Below are 20,145 nucleotides of genomic sequence, written 5' to 3'. Positions count from 1 at the left end.
TCTGTTTCTAATACGGAATATATTTTCCAATTCAGATTGTATTTCACATATAAAGATATATACTCTGAATCATATACATCTCTTTCTAGTATTACATATGGCACTACCCTTTTATAGGCCTGCATTATACATTTTCATCAATCATGAAAGCTATCAAGATTTACATTTAACTTGAAATTGCACTGGAAATTCATGTTTGGAAGGAGCTGGGTTAGTCTTAAAAAGGGTTATATGAAGAGCTAGTAAAGAAAAATATTACAAATACAGTTTTGCAACTGGCAATGTGTGAAGGTGTATTTATGAATCCCAAAGCGGCACATTGCATGGAGCTTTTCAGCAGCAACAGCATTCCCTGTCCTCAGAAACGTCCATTCATAACTTAAGAACATGTAAATATGGAACACTCCCTGCATGCAGGCTGCTCTGAGAGCCAAAAAAATCTACATACTAACAATGAATTTGTGTTACCGTTATTGTTTATGCTGGGTTTTAATAAAATCAAAGAGCCAAAGCACAATTGCCTTGTGGAAGAAATAGCCTTATTACAATAGAGAAATACAGTAAATTGTTTACTGGCAAATGACTTCATCTGCTATTTATACCCTCCTCATTCTCTTTTCTCTTTCTTTATAAAATCCCAGTGGTCTCTGACCTTTTTATTTATTTTTTTATGATCCTCTGAAGTGACATTTCTGGCTAAGATAGAAAGGCAGACTTTCCTGTGAAGGAAAGTTCTCACCAGTTTATACCTTTTTATTCTTTTTCTGCATATCATGAAAATAAAGCTGCTACCTCGATCAGGAAATTCATTTTTTTTTAAAAAGGAATAAAATATGAAGACACTCTTCTCATGGTTACCTCCAGCAGCAACCCCTCTAGCTTTAGAAAGGCTGCATGATGTAACTGAAGAGAATTTGACCCATGTATAAGCATAATATGGAGGAAGGGAAGAATGAGCAAAGGAAATTTTAGTCTGAATGTCAGGCATCATTTCTTAACAATGTGATCTTTTAAAACATAGAAGAATCTCCTGAGGAAAGTAGTGGGAGCTCTGATGCTTGAGTCATTAAACAGCACTGAACAAACCTTTAGAAATGCAACATGGAACAATTTAGCGTTGGCAAAGATATGAACGAGATGACCTAATGGGGTTCTTTCATCCCTAATTTCTATGAAAGACAGATGGATAGGTTGATAACAACTTTATGAGGCAGTATTAGTAGCGTGTTGCTAATATAGCTCTTACAATTGCCAGGAGAGATTTTCAAAAGAGCACCGCTCCCATTTAGATACCTAAGTATGAAGTGGCCAGTAACTTACACCTCACTGTGCCAACAAAACTTCTTGAACACCACGGCAGAATCCTTCCTGCAGAAAAGTCAGTGTGTTCACTACTGTCCTCTCTGGTTTTTGTCTTTGGGGAGGCTATCTTTAACTCCTAACAGGACTCCATAGGAACTCCAAGCCCAAATATGAACATCTATACACAGCTCTAATTTCTTGTATCTTTCCATGAAGAAAATCATGTATAGATAACAGAACTGTGACTTTAGCCTGTTCTAACCGTAAATGTTTTGATGGTTTGTGTGGGGGGAGGGGGAATAGAGGGAAAAGAGGCAATGATCCTTTGTGCTTACATTTAGAATTTGTAAGCCACTCATGCCATCGTGATATGCACAGAATTAATAGAGTTGAGGGAATTTGCGGGGGGGGGGGGGGGGTAGAGATGAGAGGAGTGCCTCATTCTATTTACAGAACTGTGACTTCTTTGTCTTAAGATGGGTTTTGTAACCATTACTGAGTTTCTGACCTTCCTCTTTTCTTTAAAGGAACCAGACTGAATTTCCATTCTCTCACCCTCACCAGTTAAGGGCTTCTAAGTTGACAATTTGAAGTACTATATAAACGATGTGTTCTATCAGAAAAATTCCAAGTATGTCAGGTCTTCCTATTTGTTTTGTTCATTCCTGCTTTTGATAGAGAAATCACCATTGCTGTTGTCCTAGCTAATGAACCCCAGCCCAATGAAATGCAGCCAATGAAAGTGGGGTAGAATGTTTGCCTCCTTTGGAACACAGACTGCTTATTTTTCACATGCAAGACAAAAATATTCCTCCTTTGTCACATGGCCCCTCTGCTGTTTGCTTAAAATAACCAACTGAAATCCTGCCTCCTCTCAAAGATTTGTGTTACACCCTTCATTCTGAAGGATCTTTTTAGGTCCTTCATATATGCTGTCACAGTAATGTGTCTATAATGTAGCCACTGCTAAACCCATTTCCTTATGGTCATTAATGCTGATGCAAGGAATTTTTGAGTTGCATCAAGTGTGCTAGAACTTACAATAGTGTTATATTTATAAGGATGAAGGGAAGAAAAATCTAGTAATCACCAGATGTTTTGCTCAAGGTAACTATTTCAAAAGTAAGTAATTAGCCATCCCTGGAGGTAACATCATATAACTTTAGTATAACTATTTATTAGGGGACTGAAAACCACCAAGTCCAGCAAGGCAGAAATGATGATGATTTCATTTCTCTTTATACCCTGTACTATATGTGCGGCTTTGAGTAGTAGCTGATGTCATTCTCATCAGAGATTTTTGAACCATAGCTGCTCTGGAATCAGAGGTGCTGCTTGAAAGTGGTGGTAATCCCTTGTAAAGCCCCAAACTGTTTTATTATCTAAACTGTCTTTGGCATTAGCAGTGAAGAAACTATAAACTGTTTTCTGAAACAATGTGCCAGATTCATACTTAATGGGAAATTAATTGAAGCTGAAAGGGCTTATGTGAAAAGTGGGAAAAGGGGAGTAAAGAGATGAGGAGGATTTTCCCACGATATGTAGTATCACATTTAAAAGAATGTGGCCTTTAAATTCAGATTTATTTTTCTGTAGTGTAACTGGTGCTCATAGTATTTGAAATGAAAAGAAAAAACAAAATAAATTTGGAAACAGCATGAAAGAAGAGACATTATTTACCATCTTTGGTTGAGAGCAGCATGAAGCATCCAAGATTAGTCAGAGGAACAATAGAAAGTTATAATTTATTATTAGCATAGACTCAATGTACTATAGATTTGTCTGGGAGTTACATTTGAGATCCAAGTAGAATTCTCCCTGGACCTGCACTATTCTGTTTCACACTGAATTTAACTACAGTGAAATCTTTGTCATGCAACTACTTAAGGGACTGACAAAAATTTGTCTTTTTAAAGATGGTGGCCTTTTAATAAAGGTGGTCTAGAAATTTGCTTGGATAACTGACTGGAATCTCATACAAGATGAAATCATATTGACTAGTTAAAAGTTTTTGTTTATAGAACATTTATTTATTATAAATCATTTCAATTTCAAATACTTCATATTAAGTGTCTTTTTTTTATTGACAAGATAGAAGGCCATTTGTAGCTGAAACACTGATCTGATTGACAGTTATCCTAGGCACAGGTGACATACGTAAGTAAAGTGTATTATATTTAACTGCTGTCTGGTGTTTCATTATAAAAACTTAGAGCAGATCTCTGTAAAGTGAAGTGTCTTCTACGGAAAAAAAACAGTCTGGGTGCAGTCTATACCATGTTGGCCTTATGACTATTTAAGTAGTTCAGCTGTTTCTTCTGGGACCAGTTGTGAATGGTCTCTGGTTGCTTTGGATGGGTAAAACAGATAATGTCACAGTGTAAAATGCTTGGTGCTGTTATGGAATGGCTGCTTGGGGCAAGGTGCTACTTAGGAAAGGATTTTTAACACAGATTTCTCCATGCTTGAACTGTACCAGATAATAATTGTTGTTGTTGTTTATATTGTACTATGAGTCATCAAACAGGCTTGGGCAAAACACGGTACAAGCCCATAGGAAGATGTGATCTCTGCCTTGAAAAGCTTACAACAAGTGAGTGTGACATACAATAGAAGGAAGGCAAGGGTTTAGGTAAGATCAGTTATAAAGATTAGCCACTTGCATGACTTCATGATTCTGAGTTATTTACAAGTTTTTTGCAATATTCCCTGCATAAATCAATAGTAGTCATTAGTTGGCTAACTTCTTGTAGGTATCACAATAAATGGGGTTTTGACACAGGATTTGAGCCCTCCTCCAATTTGAAGGAAGAGAGGATGAGTTGGCCTCATTGATTTCTTCAAGAAGGATGCTATATGCATAAGGGCCTGCAGGATAGAAAACTTGTAGATGTTTGTGGGAGAAGCTGATGTTTGTGAGAGAAGTTGGCAGGTGGATGTTCAAGGGCAGCATCGCTGGCAGAGAAGAGGGTGTGAGAAGGTTTTGATAAATGGAAAACAAAGGCCTCCATCGTGCAAAGATTTATGCACATGCTTAACTTTCCATACTGTAAGCTGTCCCCCAACTTCAGTGAAACTTACAGCAAGTGAAGATAAGCACAATCAAAAGCTATTGTGGGATCAGGGCCATAAGGAAGAACAAGTGAAGGCTTACTAGCCACTGCATTAGCTCAGATATACCCCCTATGTATTCACTCATCTTTATTTTATTCAATTCAAAATATCAAATTTAATGTTTTAGTGAAAGGGAAAAACAACTCCAGAAGAGAAAGAAAAAAATCCCACCAGCCATTTCCTGTGAAATAAATATTCTAAATCCAAATGAATAGCAAATAATAATTGTGAATAAATCTGAGATGGTATAAATTGTGCTGGGAAATCAGCATGCCTAGTATGTCTTGTTAGGTAATCTGCCAAAATCTTATGATATTCCAATATGTCAAGTATTTTACTGCACTTATTTAAAGACCATGTGCAAATATTAAAACAAACAAACAAACAAAAACCCCTAGAACAAATGATTTATTAATTTGTATCCAGGAAAGTACTACTTCCAAAGTTTTTGGATCTTAGAAAGAGATGTGTGGAGACAGTGGAGGTTTGGGCAGCTCCAGGAGTTCATTGGATTCATGACCATAATGCTAGCTGGGGACAAGTCTGCCATTATCAGTACTCTCATAATACAGGAGTAGGAAAGTTCTTCTCACAGAGGACCACAGCAGAGGTAACCTGTGGCAGCCAAACAAATTATTCCTAACTCATTTTATGAGCCAGCTCTATAAAATATTCCCACTCTGCTCTAAGAATGTAACATCTGAGAGATGATAGTACTTTTTGGAATTATGTCTCTCCATGAGATGGGACCTGTATCATCCTAGAGAGGCAAGAAAGAAATCCCATGTCCTACAGCCTGGATCATCTCACTCTTTCAATTAGAGAAGTGAGTTTCCAATCAATCTGACTCAGACTAAGAATTGTGAACCATCTTTACAATTGAATCTGGAGACTGTGAAACCCTATTCTTGGAAGTTCAGTTTCACAGGTGGTATTTAGGATCTGTGAGAAGACCGATAGAGAAACAATACAAGTCAAAATTCTGCTCTTGGGCTCAGTAGACTAAACTCCATTGACTCTGGGAAGATAAATCACTAAACATATTATATAGAGTAGGAAAGATAGATAAGTATAGTGTAAATTGGATTGTTAAAGGAAATAAGGGGCCAGATTGTGATAGTAGTTATGTAAATGAAAACCCAGAGTAATTTCACAGAAGTCAGATGAGCTATTCTGAATTTACTGCAGTGTAAAGTGTTCAGGAGATGAAAATTGTTAGTTTAGGGCTAGTTTGGCAGAGCAGGCTGAGGATACCAGGTGGAATATGTTGCACTTTCTGAAAGAGTGTAGTGGCAGATGGCAGAATTCTTTTGGAGCTCCAGGTGAGATAATGTGGCTCAGTACCAATGACAAGGGATGCCTAACTGGCATGAGGCAGGTCTTAGTAACTGAGGGGGGTGAGGAAGCAAAGCTTAGTGGGCAAGCTTCAGTAGTTAGTGGAGCAGCCAAGGTAGTTGTAGACCCATGTTCAAGTCCTTATTCTGTCACAGACTTTCTGTATGATGATGGGCAATTCACTTAGTCTTTCTGTTCCCCATCTGTAAACTGGGGATAATATAACTTTCCTTGCCTCTCGACATGTTATGAGGGTAAGTACATTAAAGATTGTGAAGCATTCAGATGGTACAATAATAGGTGCCATATAAGTAGCTAAGATTTTTAACTGTGAGGAAAGGGGGAGTCTTTGGTTTAGCTTTTAATGTTTAAACAGACTTCAGTTAGGGAAGGAGTAGCTTTTATTACAAACACGAGGATAAACAAACATCAGATAGAGCAAAATTTCTCAACGACTGGTCCATGGATGGTGCTGGTCCCTGAGATGTCCCCGACACAGTTTAGGAAGGCAGCAAGCCAGCCACTGGTATCGAAAAGGTTGAGAAATACTGATCTAGAGAGTTTAACTATCTCAATCTATGGGATGGGTAAAGAATTTGTTGTCTGTTGAATTTGTTGTCTGTTGTCTTTGCTGGCCAAAGTGGCCGCTTTTGAAAGTGTATATTTGTGGCAGGGAGAAACAGTTTATTACATTTTTCTTATCTGGTATTTTATCTACAGCTGTCTGACCAATTGGGGACTGTTGTTTACTGAATGAGGAGGGGGAAATGATACTGCTGAAAAGAAATGCTATAATGAAGAGCAATGCTCTCAGCTGGAGAGCCACACAGAGAATGACAGACCACAGAATCCTCCAGAGTCTTCAGCCAATGATATTATTACATTTCAGTGCTGCAGCCCCAGCAGTGAAGACTACTGTATAATACAGAAAAAACTAATGAACATATTACAGTTTAAAAAGGACACACACTTTTAAAAAAAGAACTACTGTATAGTCAGACTGCACATTTAGAAATATAGTCGTAACACAAACAAACATTTTCTGGCAGGATCTCCCCTTGCTTATTACTGTTATCTGAGGGCTCTGCCTCTTTCTTGTTGTCATAGGGGTTGCTCTTGTGAGCTAGAGATGCTATGGAGTTTTGGGGAAATAAAAGCAATAAACAATATCATCATGCAATAATCAATTACTAAGATCCCATTCTAAATGTTTTTTAGGTGGGAAACTAAGGCACAGAGCTGAAGACATTTCCTGCGTTCCAACAATAAGACAGTTAGAACTGGTAGGAGAACACAGGTCTTCTGGCTCTAGTTTTGTGCTCATCCACTGGACTAGGGCTCACCCTTTATTACTCTTTCTTGACATCTTGGCTGTAGCACTTCACCTTCCTGCCTGTCTACAGGGAGGACTTCTAAATTTTTAATGTTATGGGCTATATTACCGAAAGTGCCCAGTTTTCAAAACTAACTAATTTTCTAATGTACAAGTTTTGAAGCCTGCAGTTATGGTCACTTTTGTTTTTGGGTGCTCCAGGACTGAATTGCATAGAAAAATAACTGTGCATGTAAATTGAATAATTGGACACTTAGGTATCTTATGTGAATGCCCAAAGACTTTTTATGGGTTCAAATCCATTATATTGGGGCATGTAAGATAGCTGAAATGTATGCCTGGGTCGTGGGAAAATGTAAATGCATAATTACTAGGACTGCTCATATGCTTGTTTTTGAAGGACTAGGGTTGGCAAGTTGAATTCACTTTGGAAAGTTCTCGCTGAATGGAGAATTTGTGTCTTGTCTCTGATTTAGTTGTGTTGCAGAAGAGTCAGAGGGAGGCAGGAGAAGAAGGACCTCAAGCTGGGACTATTAACTGAATGACATTTTTGGAACATCTGTGAAGGTAGGTTTTCAGTGTCTCACTGAAACTCAATCCAGAATCCTTCACATCAACATTAGAGACATAATTTAAAATGTACAAGTCTCACTCCAAATTGGTGAATAAACAGAACATCTGCACACCAGACCTTTTATGTACCAGTTTGCTGGGAGCTCTTTAAATCCATATTTGTTATTGAGAAATGGCAATCAACACTGCTACCATGTCTGCTCTCCAGGGGAAGTTGTAACTAAAGACTCAGACTACTCAAAGATCCTTCCAAGCATGCACTGGCATGAGTGTAAAATCTGGGAATATTTCTTTGGCAGTTGTTCCAAGTCCTGTTTAAAAATCTAGATAGAATCCTCTGAGGACATTACATAGACATACCTGGATACATATCTCCACAGCTCAGAGAGCAAGTGGCTCTGAAACCATTGCCAGGATAGGTCTCTCAGCAATGTCTCATGAGCAGTACTTCCCCATCCTGCTTCCCAAGATAACTAAATTTGAAGTTCCTCCCCTGCATTTTTAAAATATAAACTTACAGGCACAATACATTTGAATATGATTCAACAATGTGATGCAGTTGTGGAAAAGGCTAATATTCTCAGATGTATTCACAGGAATATTGTATGTAGGACACTGGTGGTAATTGTCCCACTCTAACTGGCACCGGTGAGGCCCCAGCTGAAGTATTGTGTCTAGTGCTGGGCTTCACACTTCAAGAAAGATGTGGACAAATTGGTGAGAGAGCAGAGGAGAGCAACATAAAGGATGACATATTTAATTTTGAGAAAACAAGACTGAGGGGACCTGATAAGTCTTCAAATATGTAAAGGACTGTTATAAAGAGGAGGATGATCAATTGATGGTAGAACAAATAGTAATTAGCTTGAACTGTTTCAAGGGAGACTTAGGTTTGATATTAGGAAAAACTTTCTAACTATAAGGATAGTTAAGCACTGGAAGTTAAGAATTTGGAAGGGAGGTTAAAAAAATCTTCAGTGATGGGGATTGTATAAAAAGAGATTAGACAAATACCTGTCAGGGATGGTCTAGGTATACACGGTCCTGCCTATGCGGGGGGGGGGGAGGGGGGGAGGTTGAGCTAGATGACCCTCGTAAGGTCCCTTCTAGCCTACATTTCTGTGATTTCATGACAGACAGCTGAGCTAGAGATGAGTATGAACTTAACACATAGTGCTGAGGAGATAGATAAGGGGTCAGCCTTGACAAAATGATGGAGGGGTGAAGAAGTTAAGACTGGATATGTGGTTAGGTGGTACATAGGAAAACCAAGCCAGGAAGGAGTGGGGATGTTTGAATAAACAAAGATCAAATGTGTGTTAGAGTTCAGTACATGTAGTATCATTATTTGTTTTGACTGAAGTAGCACTTCTTAGCCCCGTGTGATAAGTCATTTATCTTGATTCAAATGATAATACATGGGATAAAATTAAAACAAGTTGTGTACATTTTTATCTGTCAACAAGACATGCATTAAGATGTCTTCAGAAAACCCTGTGCTTTGGTTGAGTGGGAGGGCACTAATAAACATTTTTTTCTGAAGTAGTTCAGTGAACAGAAGTAGAATAGCTTCAGTTTTGCCATGATAGTAACAAGGATATCTGCAATATTTAAGAATGCCCTAATAATAACAATAAAGCAATAATAAATAATCACCATGAAAATGTTAACATTTATCAGAGTTACACAGTGGTACATGATGAACAGCAATTATTCATTATATGAGGCATAAGTGGAGATTGTGGCAACTCTGGTATGACTTTGTGATAACTGTTGGCAAATAATGACCTCTTAATAATAATAAGTTCTTACATAGCACATATCATCAGTAGACCTCAAAGTGCTTTACAAAGGAGGTCAGTATCCTTATTCTCTTATTAGAGATGGGAAAACTGAAGTGCAGAGAGGTGAAGTGACTTGCCCCAAGTTAGCCTTCAGGCTAGTAGAACAATCAGGAGTACAAGCCAGGTCTTCCGAGTCCCAGTCCAGTGCTCTAACCTTCAGGCAATACTGCCTCTCATTGAAAGCAATTAAATCAATGGGAGCTGGTGCATAATTGCTTTTGAAAATCTGACTATGTGCTTATCTGCATTGTTAGATTCTTAGTTATGCACCTAAGAGCCTTTAGAAAATGGGACTTAGGATCTCAAGTCACTTGGAACCTTTCGAAAATTTTACCCCTGCCCTAGTTTAACCAAACGTTATTGGGTTTGATGCAGAAATTATTGGATGAAATTCTACAGGAGGTCAGACTAAATCATCATAATAGTCCTATCTGACCTTAAAGCCTATGTAGCTAGCAATACTGATATGTCTTGGAAAACTTTTTCAATCTCCAAAGCTTCCTCTTCACTTTGGGCTACCGTCGACTTTTTTTTTTTCTTGTTGCTCTTCTGTAGCTGTGCAGCACTACTGAATTACTTTTCAGAAAGCAAATGCAGACCCACTTGGGGACTCCAGAAAAGAATGGAAGGAGGTGTGTTAATAATGACTTCTGCAGAGAGTAAGGGGAGAAGAATGACATTCATTAGTATCTTTAACATGAAACAATGTAGCAACCAGTTTGGAAGCAGGGCTATTGGAAACCCTCTCTGGGCTTTGAACTCTTATTTATACCATGAATCAATATCAGCATTTGACATTTGGGTTTGTAGGTTTCAATTAAACTACTCGTTTAATGACATTATCCATTTAATTATTTAAAACAGGGTCATTAATTTCACTGGCTAAGTGAATTAAAATATGTAATAATTAACTAGATAAATAATTTCATATATCCATCCACATTTTTCTCATTCCTCCAAGATCTCTCTTTTCCTTCTGTCTCAGCCATAGAGATAATTTTCCACTTACTGTACTTTCAAGCAACCCCGGCTAGTACAATATATCTTGGTAACAGATTTTTTTCCCCAGTAGCTCTAATTTAAACTGCATTTGAGCTACTAGCTGTATTTTATGTTTGATAATAAATTTTATCTTCAAAAATGAAGAGCCTGATTCTTCTCTCAGTTAGGTGCTCACACATCATGGAGCATGGAATAAGTAATGATTCATGCTTATTACTTTTGTGGAAAAATAAGTAGGCTTCTGGGCCTGATTCTGCTCTCACTGAAACTGGTATAAATCAGAAGTTATGCCATAAAGTCAAGGGAATTACACTATTGCAAAAGTAGTATAAGTCAGATCAAATTGAGGCCAATGTTATCACTTGTCAAAAATCTGAAATACAGTGAAGAATGGATCAAAAGTGGGTCACTAGTTGTTGTGATGAATTATATTCAAGTTTTCACTTTTATTGTGAAAATCATTGCAGGAAAATCCAGGAGTTTCCTCTCTAAATCCTTCTAAAATGAGACATATTTGCTTCCTTTTTTACTCAGCCACAAGATGCAGTGATTTGGCAGAAGAAAATGCAGATGAAATGGTGCAAACTCCACTTTCAATTGAAGTCAGTGGGTGTCTTTCCATTAACTTCCTCAGGAGCTTGATTGAGCTGTTAGCCGTGTGAAGGAAAAATAATATATAAAGACTGACTGCAAACCATCCTTAGTTTGAAATTTAACCTTTCTGAATAGATGCATGGGAGAAAGGAGTGAGGGTGTTATCCCTATCCTAAGAGGTAAATCCAGGAAGACAGGTAGCTTGTAAAAGAGTGATAGGAAAAGAGAAAGGAACAGATTATTAATATTTTGACAATAATAGATAGAAATATGTACATTAATATTGTGCAATACTAGTTACAGTATAAAATGTTCATATTACCCATTGTTAATTATGTATTTTATTAAATAATATTATGGATAGCTTTAGGAAGATTATGGTATCAAATAGCGATGAAAGTATTTCATCCATACACTGATCAATTGAAAGGACAGGGATTTTGAGAAGCAAATGGATTAAAGTGTTAAATATGTGTCTAGTAGTTGGAAATGCATGATTAATTTTGGATCTTCTCCTGACATGCTTTGTAGTAGTAGATGAGTCATTTAACTTGCCTATGTCTTTCACCCCTCCATCACCATCTATAAAATGGGGGGAAATAACCCACTTCATGGTGGGGTTAATTAAATACTGTTTGAAAATAGCAAGTACTACATAAATGTCATTGCTTTGTTACTTTTAGCCTGGCTTTTGCCACCCCTTTGAGCACATAATTTCCAGTGAATCACAATTTACCCACAATGACAGTTTGATGTTCCTGGCTGACATTCAACTAAATATCAGCTATAGAAGGTGGCTTTTTCAGGAAATGGTGTTACAGGTAAGACCATGTGAAGACTGATAGTTTTCTTTGATTCATAGATTAAGGGCAGAAGGGACTATTTTACAATCATCTAACCTGACAGGTATAACACAGACCATAGAATGTCACACAATAATTTGTCATGTCTTTGTCTTGTGATTGAGTTACAGAATATCTTTTAGAAAGCAATCCAAATGTAATTTAAACACTTCAAGACCATATCCCTTGGTAAATTCTTCCAACACTTAATTACCCTCTCTTTTGTGCCCTGTTTCTAGCCTGAATTTTTGAAGCTTCAGCTCCCAGTATTGGATCAGAATATGCCTTTGTCTGTCAGATTACAGAGCTCTTTACTCTCAGAAAATTTCTCTCCTTACAAGTACTTATATACCATGACCAAGTCATCTCTGCTATCTCTTGGATAGGCTAAATAGATAGAGCTGCTTAAATTTCACTGTAAGGCAGTTTGCCAAACCTTGAGTCATTCTTATAGCTGCTTTCCAAGTTGTCCACATCTTTTTAAAAGTGTGGGCATCCTAACTGGACACAATAAACCATTAATGGTCTGACTAATACGATATACAAAGGTAATACCATCTCCCTATTCCTACTGGATATTTGCCTACTTTTATGTCCAACAGTTGCATTAGCAGATCATTGCCCTAGAAGCTCATGTTCAATTGGTAAGCCACACTGACCCAAGTTCTTATCAGAGTTTTTGCTTTCCAAAGTAGAGTCCCTGCTCCTGTAAGTGTGACCTATATTTTTATTTCTATATGTATGACCTTGTATTTGACAGTATTAAATTGCACATTGCTCAGATGCGGCCAGCTTACCAAACTGTAGCATCCTGTATGGAATGTGCAGGGAGGAGCACAGGTTGAAGATAGGAAGAATTTAAAGAAGTCACCAGTAAGCCAGTTTGTGTGTACGTGACTTGAATGCTAGCTATAGTTGCAGCATCTCTTAATAAAGAGCTTAGATATAGGAATATGGAGCCCTCTCGTATTATTACCCAGGATTTTGTACATGAAACACAAAGGATCTAGATTATTCTGAAGAATTAACCTGACTTTATAATTATTAACCAGTTCACCAAGTTTTGTGTCACCTGTAAACTTTATCAGCAATAGACCTGGTTGAAATGAATTGAGTGAAAAAGTTCTCACAGAAAAATGTGTTTAAAATGTCAATTTCAACAAAAATTTAGGCTTTTCTAATCAGGAGTGTTAGGAAAAAAAATCAGATTGACATGTTGAATAGTACACTTTTGATTGAAAATATTGAAATTTTCCATTTTAATATTTTTAATTTGAAACTTTTCAGAAATTACCTGTCTTTGGAAAAATGATATTTTGAGTAAGATTATTGAAAGTGCAGCAAGGCGCAGATTTTTAAAGACATTGTAATGGAAGTTAGGTGTGTAGTTGCCTAGTGGGATTTTGCAAATCACTTATCATACATAAGTGCATGCATACCTTTGAAAATCTGGCTGTAAGTGACTTAGTAGCGAAAGTCCTATTTTCAAAACTTATTTGGGAGCTTTGGTTCCTAAAACTCATTAACTTATGCCTACGCACCTTTTCTGAAAATGAGACTTAAACCGCTAAGTCAGTTAGGTACTCTTGAAAATGGCACCCTGCAATTTATTGTTCTGATTTGGAATAGGAAATTAATTCTGCACTGTTTTAATTTCCTGCTAAAGAAATATTCTGTTTTTATATGATTTCAACAGAAAACCATAAACTCCTCATTTTATATTTCACTGCAACAGTTTTCCCAGCTCTCATTAGCATGTGTAATGACAATAGGGATCTACTTTTAGCCCCTTCTTCCTGACCTCTGAGTTTTTATGTTACACAAATTTAGAATCCCTTGGATTTCCTTATACTTACTTTATTTGACTCACATCCACTTACTTGCATGCACTTTATACCCCACTATGTAAACATTCCTGGCCCCATTTAAGTTAATGGGAATGTTGCCATTGACCTCAGTGGAACCAATATTTCACCTATTATCTCTAAATTTGGTCCACTGAGGAAATAAATTGGATTAAACAGGCATGATGTAGGGCAAAATTTGGCTTGGAGAGACTGAGTGTGAGGAAGACTAAGGGACTTTATGTTGGTGTAACTGTCAGGCCAGGGGGCCGGAAGAGAAAGGTGTAGCAAGAAAAGCAACTAGTATCAGTAAAATTAATCCAATGATCACTGACTAGGCATTGTGAAAGGCAGAGAAATTTTTGTTTAGTAACTTACTGTGGTGTTATCTCCATTTCAATCATCCACAGGTGCAATGTTGGAACCCCTTGCAAGTGGTACCTCCTTAGCTGGGGCCTGGCAGTTCTTAGTGAGCTGACCAAAGGTCTACCAAAGTTTTAATAGTAATGCTGAAGTCCCTTTGCCTGCCTCTGCCCCACCCATCCCAATCATTGTTGGCAAGCAAGACTGTACTTTTGGATGAAAGAAGAAAAAGGATGAATTTCCATCAGTGCATCACCTGGACTTGAGTCAGATCTTCAGCTGATGTTAATCTGCATGATACCATTGAAGGCAACTGCACCATTTCCCCTTACCATTCTAACATGCCTCCTACGTTGGAGTTGCTACTCTCCACCGCTGGAGTGCAGTCAGAATTCCAGTCTTCCACCATGGTTCAGAAGCCTTGACATTAGTTAGGATACTAGTTTCCTATCTATAGAACAGGACAATGAGTTTTTCAAAGGAAAATAATATTCACTTGTTTTAGTCAGAACTTTCTAAAAGAACAAATACATAGAGGGTACTAGACTATTAAAGGAGTTAGTATACTTTGACCCTATGAAAGGTGTGACCCAGAGAACGCCTCAGTGCCAGATGGCGAAGAGCACACTATACTGTGACTCACATCATGCCTGACACACTCATTGCCCCAACTCACTGTTGTCATAATCTGTATCTAAAAAGTAAGGTATTGTATGTAAACACGCTGGTCATTGATACTGCATGATGTATGTATGGGCAGTATATAAAAAATTATAAATGTGTGCTGGAAATATGTTTTTAAAAGGTGTTTGGCATGCAGTGCATAAGCCCAGCTGTCCTAAACCAAGGAGTGTTGTTTTGCCTGATTGACTTTGTCTCCAACATAAACTGAGCAAGGCAAGACCAGAAACAATGGAACATTTACACAGTACATTTACACAGAATGTAGACAAAGCCCTCAAGCTATTAAGTGGAAGAAATAAACACTTAATGATCATGATGGGGGTGGAGGCTGTTACCCCCAGGAAGCTTTCCTGGCTTTTGAAACAGATGGACTTTGGAAAATATAAGCAGAAACAGAAAACTATTTTGGCATCCATCACCTGAGGGACACAGCAGGTCAGAGCACTTGAAATCTGAGAAAGCTGGATCCTTCAACCAAGAGGGCTGAAGCCACTGGGAACTGACTGTAGGTGGAAAACCTTCTTAGACAAAGATTGTTACTTCCTGAAGTTAGGTTTTAGTCACTAGAAAGTGTGTTGGTAACCTTTCAATGTCTCTTACTCTTACTTGAAATCACTCAAACCTATGTTCCTTGTTAAACTTATTAGTTTTGTAATAAAAAAAATTCTCAGTGCTGTTATATTGAAGTGAAGTGTAAGTCTTCAGCTAACCTAATAGACTATTGTCTGCTCTGTCTCTTTGGAGGCAGTGAACTTAATAACTTCTGTGAGTGTCCAGTGAGAGGGACTGGAGACTGCAGGAAGACTTCTCTGGGGAACTTGGGAAATAAGGTTCACTGTTACCTGTAAGGCAAAGTTTGGACTGGCATAGTCCTGAAGAATCAGCTGGCAAGGCAGACAAGCTGGTATGCCAGGGCGCTGACAAATAGTTTAGCAGCAGCACAGTTCACTCACACTGAGGTATAGTGGTAACACACTGGCACACTGTTTTGGTTGACTTGAGCAAGACGTCACAAGTGGGACTCAGAATTAAAAACAAAGACATCAAAATAATCAAGGTGGGCCATTTCCAGCAGTTGACAAGAACGTCTGAGGAACAGTTGGGGTGGAGGGGGAATAAACATGGGGAAATAGTTCTACTTTCTGTAATGACCCATCCACTCCCAGTCTTTATTCAAGCTTAAGTTAATTGTATCCAGTTTGCAAATTAATTCCATTATTCAGCAGTCGCGCGTTGGAGTCTGTTTTTTAAGTTTTTTTATGGAAGAATTGCCACTTTTAGGTCTGTAATCATTAATTGTAATTGTTCTTGTCAACTGCTGGAAATGGCCCACCTTGATTATCACTACAAAAGGTCCGTCCCCCCTCCCCGCTCTCCTGCTGGTAATAGCTCACCTTACCTGATCACTCTCCTTACACCCATTGTTTCATGTTCTCTGTGTATATAAATCTCCCCACTGTATTTTCCACTGAATGCATCCAATGAAGTGAGTTGTAGCTCATGAAAGCTTATGCTCAAATAAATTTGTGAGTCTCTAAGGTGCCACAAGTACTCTTGTTCTTTTTGCGGATACAGACAAACATGGCTGCTACTCTGAAACCTGTCATAGTGTAGTTAAATGCTTCTCAGGATACTGTTATCATCTTGGAGGTAAAAGTAAATCCAAGTATTAATTTTAGTAATTCTTCCTTACGTTTAATTATTGGATATGCCCATTTCCATTTGGTTCATGAATGTTCTTTATTATTTTTCCTACTTGTGGGTTTCTTTTAACGTTTTACAGGTATCTGATAAATGATCAACAGTTTGGAAGCTCTCTGTTCCCTTAGGCAATCAGCCTAACCTTGAGCCTACAGGTGTCACATATATTCAGTGCCTTAGGAATTCTTTTCCCCAGGCATTTTCATCTTGTATCCTCAATCTGGAAACAATTACTGTGTTTTGTTTCATCTCAAGGAACATCTGGAATAGTTGTACACATTTAGTCTTCTTTGTTGAAAGGATCTTTTTGATTTGCTCTCATGCCATTTTTCTTACTTCACATACCTTACTTTGCTACCTATTTTCACTTAAACAAATCAACCTGGGAATTTGTAGAGTGGATCCTTGGCCTGCTATCAAATCATGTTTCCTTGAACAATTGCTATTTAAACTGCCTTTCATCTGTAAGTCTTCCTTAATATCCAAGAGATGTTTGACACCTCAATTCTACATCAATAAATGAACTAATCATCCCTAATCTTTGCTGACTGTGTTGACCAGAATCTAAACATTGGGCCAAATCTGAACATTCTGTCATAGGGCTAACAAACCACATGCACCAAAAAACGCAAAGCAAGCTGCTGAAAAACTGATTGGATACTATGCACTCTCTTGTTGAGATAAGGGACTTAGTCTCACTGTTATGTGACTAGATTCTAGACAAGATATTTAGGGAAACAGAGGATACATTTTTCTCCCCTTTTATGATTGTGGCTGGCTTCTTACTATTATGGATGTAGACCTTGAACGTTGTTTGGTCTTTTGTAATTTGACCAAGATTACATTATATTTCTCTTTGAACACGATACAGATTTGCTGTTCACTAATATCTATACATATATCTCTGATGTATGAATTGTAGAAGATTTAATTAATTTGGACACTTATGGAAGCAGAAAACTCAATTTTTCTATGACTTTTGGCTAATTGTTTAAAGATATTTTCTTTCAACCCTAATATTAAAATATGTTCATTTGTACCAATGACTGGGTGTTTTTCTGGATGGGGATTCCACCACCCTCTAGAGCATTACTTTGGCCATGCAGAAATGTTCTGTTACAATATGACAATTCCTCTATACAATAGGAGCCTTCATTTGAATGGCACATCTGTAATAAGAATAGGAGTTGGAAATCTGAGCAAGCACTACCTTTAGAGGCCCAATCCTATGAAGTGTTGATCATCTCCTGTAACATGCTGTCTGCTCTCAACTCCCATTGCAGTTAACAGGAGATAAGGTCTCTTAGTGCCTGGCAGGATGAGCTGTGCTTTTTGGACGAGTTTGCTTGTATATTCAGCTGGCTAGATGATGTGTGTAGTCAGAAAACTTCATATATTATGTTATTGTACAGCCCAGATATTTCTGCTAAAGGTAAAACAATGTCTGCATTGTCTGGACTGAAACTCTGAAAGTAGTTTACCAAAAGAAAGACTAATGAACTTTAAAATGGATTTCTCATCTTTCTAAATTTTCAAAATCCCATCCTTTTACACACAAAATTACTTTCAAAATATTGACCTATTTTCCCTTTTTTGTACTCTAGCCATTTTATTGCTGTAGCAATGCAATACAGAAAGGAAAAGAGACGAGTTATACAGCAGGTTTCAGTCAAACTGTAACTAGTAGCCAAATGGCAGTGCAGCATGTAGGTGACCTTGGAGCTCCAGCTCCCTCAGATGGTAGAGACAGTGGATATATGCTGAGGGTCCAAAAGCCACCTTCAAATAGGAACAGTGAAACCTTAAGACTAGCAATGGAAAATACAGCTGAACCAATAAGGGGGAAAGGAAAAAACCTAGCTGGAACTACTGCTCTTTGTAGATTTTTAGGTTCTTTTTCAAAAAATATTGATATAAATTGAATTTAGAGTTGAAACAAAACCCCAGCTTTGAACACCTTCAAGTATGTGGAAGGTAGCAAGGAATCAACAAATTTCACAGCTGTTTCCTATCTGTATAATGGGTCAAACTGACCCCTTGGGTCAACACCCCATCCGCCTGAATTTGGATGGTTTTGACAAGTAGTTTATACTATATATGGTAGCTCAGTCCATCTCTGAATATATGTGTTTGTAAGAAAGCTTTGTCGTTTAATTTCATTTGATCCCACTCCCCCCCATAACACTCAGATTTAATCCACAAAAACATACAGGTCAATATACTGTTTAATATTTATTAACAGAGGAGTTGTGTATGTGGATTTAGAACAGCATATGGTCTTTAAAGAATAAAACATGAAGATTCATTGCCAACCCAAGTTAAAGTAATTTGCAAAACTCTCACTAAATTCACATGATCTTTAATAGATTTAATTACTTATACCTAACTGCAATAACCAAAACCCTTCCAATATTAAATCTTACAAAACCGATAGCTTAAGTTGTAGCAGTGTGCATGTGTGAGAGAAAGTTCTGATATGGAAGCAAATAGCCTATCTCCAGACCTTTATTTCAACCTTAGCCCACAAAAGCTTATGCTCTAATAAATTTGTTAGTCTCTAAGGTGCCACAAGTACTCCTTTTCATTTCAACAGTAAAGGATAAATTTTCAGAAATATGGCAGCCATATTAAAGGCTTTTTTGCCCCCACAATTTGATTACAGGAAGAAATCAGATTGTTAATGATGCAGCTACTCAGATTTGAAAACAAAAAAACACAACAAAAATATGGACACCAGTTGTACACAGAAACAGAGCAGGCATCAGAGTGGTTAAAAATATACCTCTGTTTATCTTTCTCTGTCATTCTTCTCTATGGTTATCATTGTTCCAGTGTTCTTATTAGAAATGGGAGCTGACTAAACTCAAGGATTTTGACTCACCTAAGCTATGGATCCAAATTCTGTGAGTTGAGACCACTTCTAGTTCTTATCCTTAAGCTGCTTACTTAGCAGTACAGATGGTCTCCATAACTGCACTTCCATGTAGTAACTGGCTCCTGACTTTGCACCATCCACAGCCTCTTCTTACAAGAGTGTTTCCTCCAGAATGTGGTGGATTGGACTGACACTAAAGTTTTTATTACCCAGTTTAATGAAGTCTATCTAAACAGAGATGAATTACACATTTTGACACTTTGCCATTGTATGTATCCTAAGAAAGCAAACACCCAACAAGCTGATATTGAGATTGGGTGCCTGTTGTTCTAATATGTAGTACATAACAGAACCATATTCCCTGACTTTTGAGAGAAAGAGGTATGGTTCAATTAGCAAAAAATTAGGATTTTGAGCATCATACAATGCCTTGCATTAATGAGAGCTGGCAATGGGAGTACATTTAAAAGGAAGGAGAGGGGTTAAAGAGCCTGGATAGAGACTCAGTGAGTCAGCAGCAAAGCTAGTATAAAAACTTAAGGGCTCCTGGCTTCCAGCCTTGAGCTCAACCCACTGAAACACGGTGGCCTTTCATCTAATACCAGCTCTCGAAGAATGGTACTGTCCAGTTACAATATGCTGGAGACTATTGTGACAAGGTCAGGCCAGATGGCTACAGGAGAGTGTTAGAAGGCAGATATATTAATCACAGATTAAGCAGGTCCATTTTCCCTGGGTA

The 20,145-nt window shown here is 37.8% G+C and overlaps 1 long non-coding RNA gene across 3 annotated transcripts in view; it reads left to right on the top strand.

Annotated features, from left to right (window-relative positions):
- LOC125635717 (uncharacterized) overlaps positions 1 to 17,509 on the top strand; it is a 141,076-nt gene extending 123,567 nt beyond the window's left edge. For all 3 annotated transcript variants that reach the window (XR_012668076.1, XR_012668074.1, XR_012668075.1), the window contains exons 2-4: positions 7,561 to 7,651; positions 11,781 to 11,918; positions 14,194 to 17,509. This is a non-coding gene — a long non-coding RNA (uncharacterized LOC125635717). The remainder of the gene's footprint in view (positions 1 to 7,560; positions 7,652 to 11,780; positions 11,919 to 14,193) is intronic.
- Positions 17,510 to 20,145: the final 2,636 nt, after the last annotated feature.

This window comes from Caretta caretta, chromosome 4 (assembly GCF_965140235.1).
Source record: "Caretta caretta isolate rCarCar2 chromosome 4, rCarCar1.hap1, whole genome shotgun sequence".
NCBI classification, from domain to species: Eukaryota; Metazoa; Chordata; order Testudines; family Cheloniidae; genus Caretta; species Caretta caretta.
Note: the sequence above shows the minus strand (reverse complement) of the source record. Positions and strands in the feature narration are given on the sequence as shown.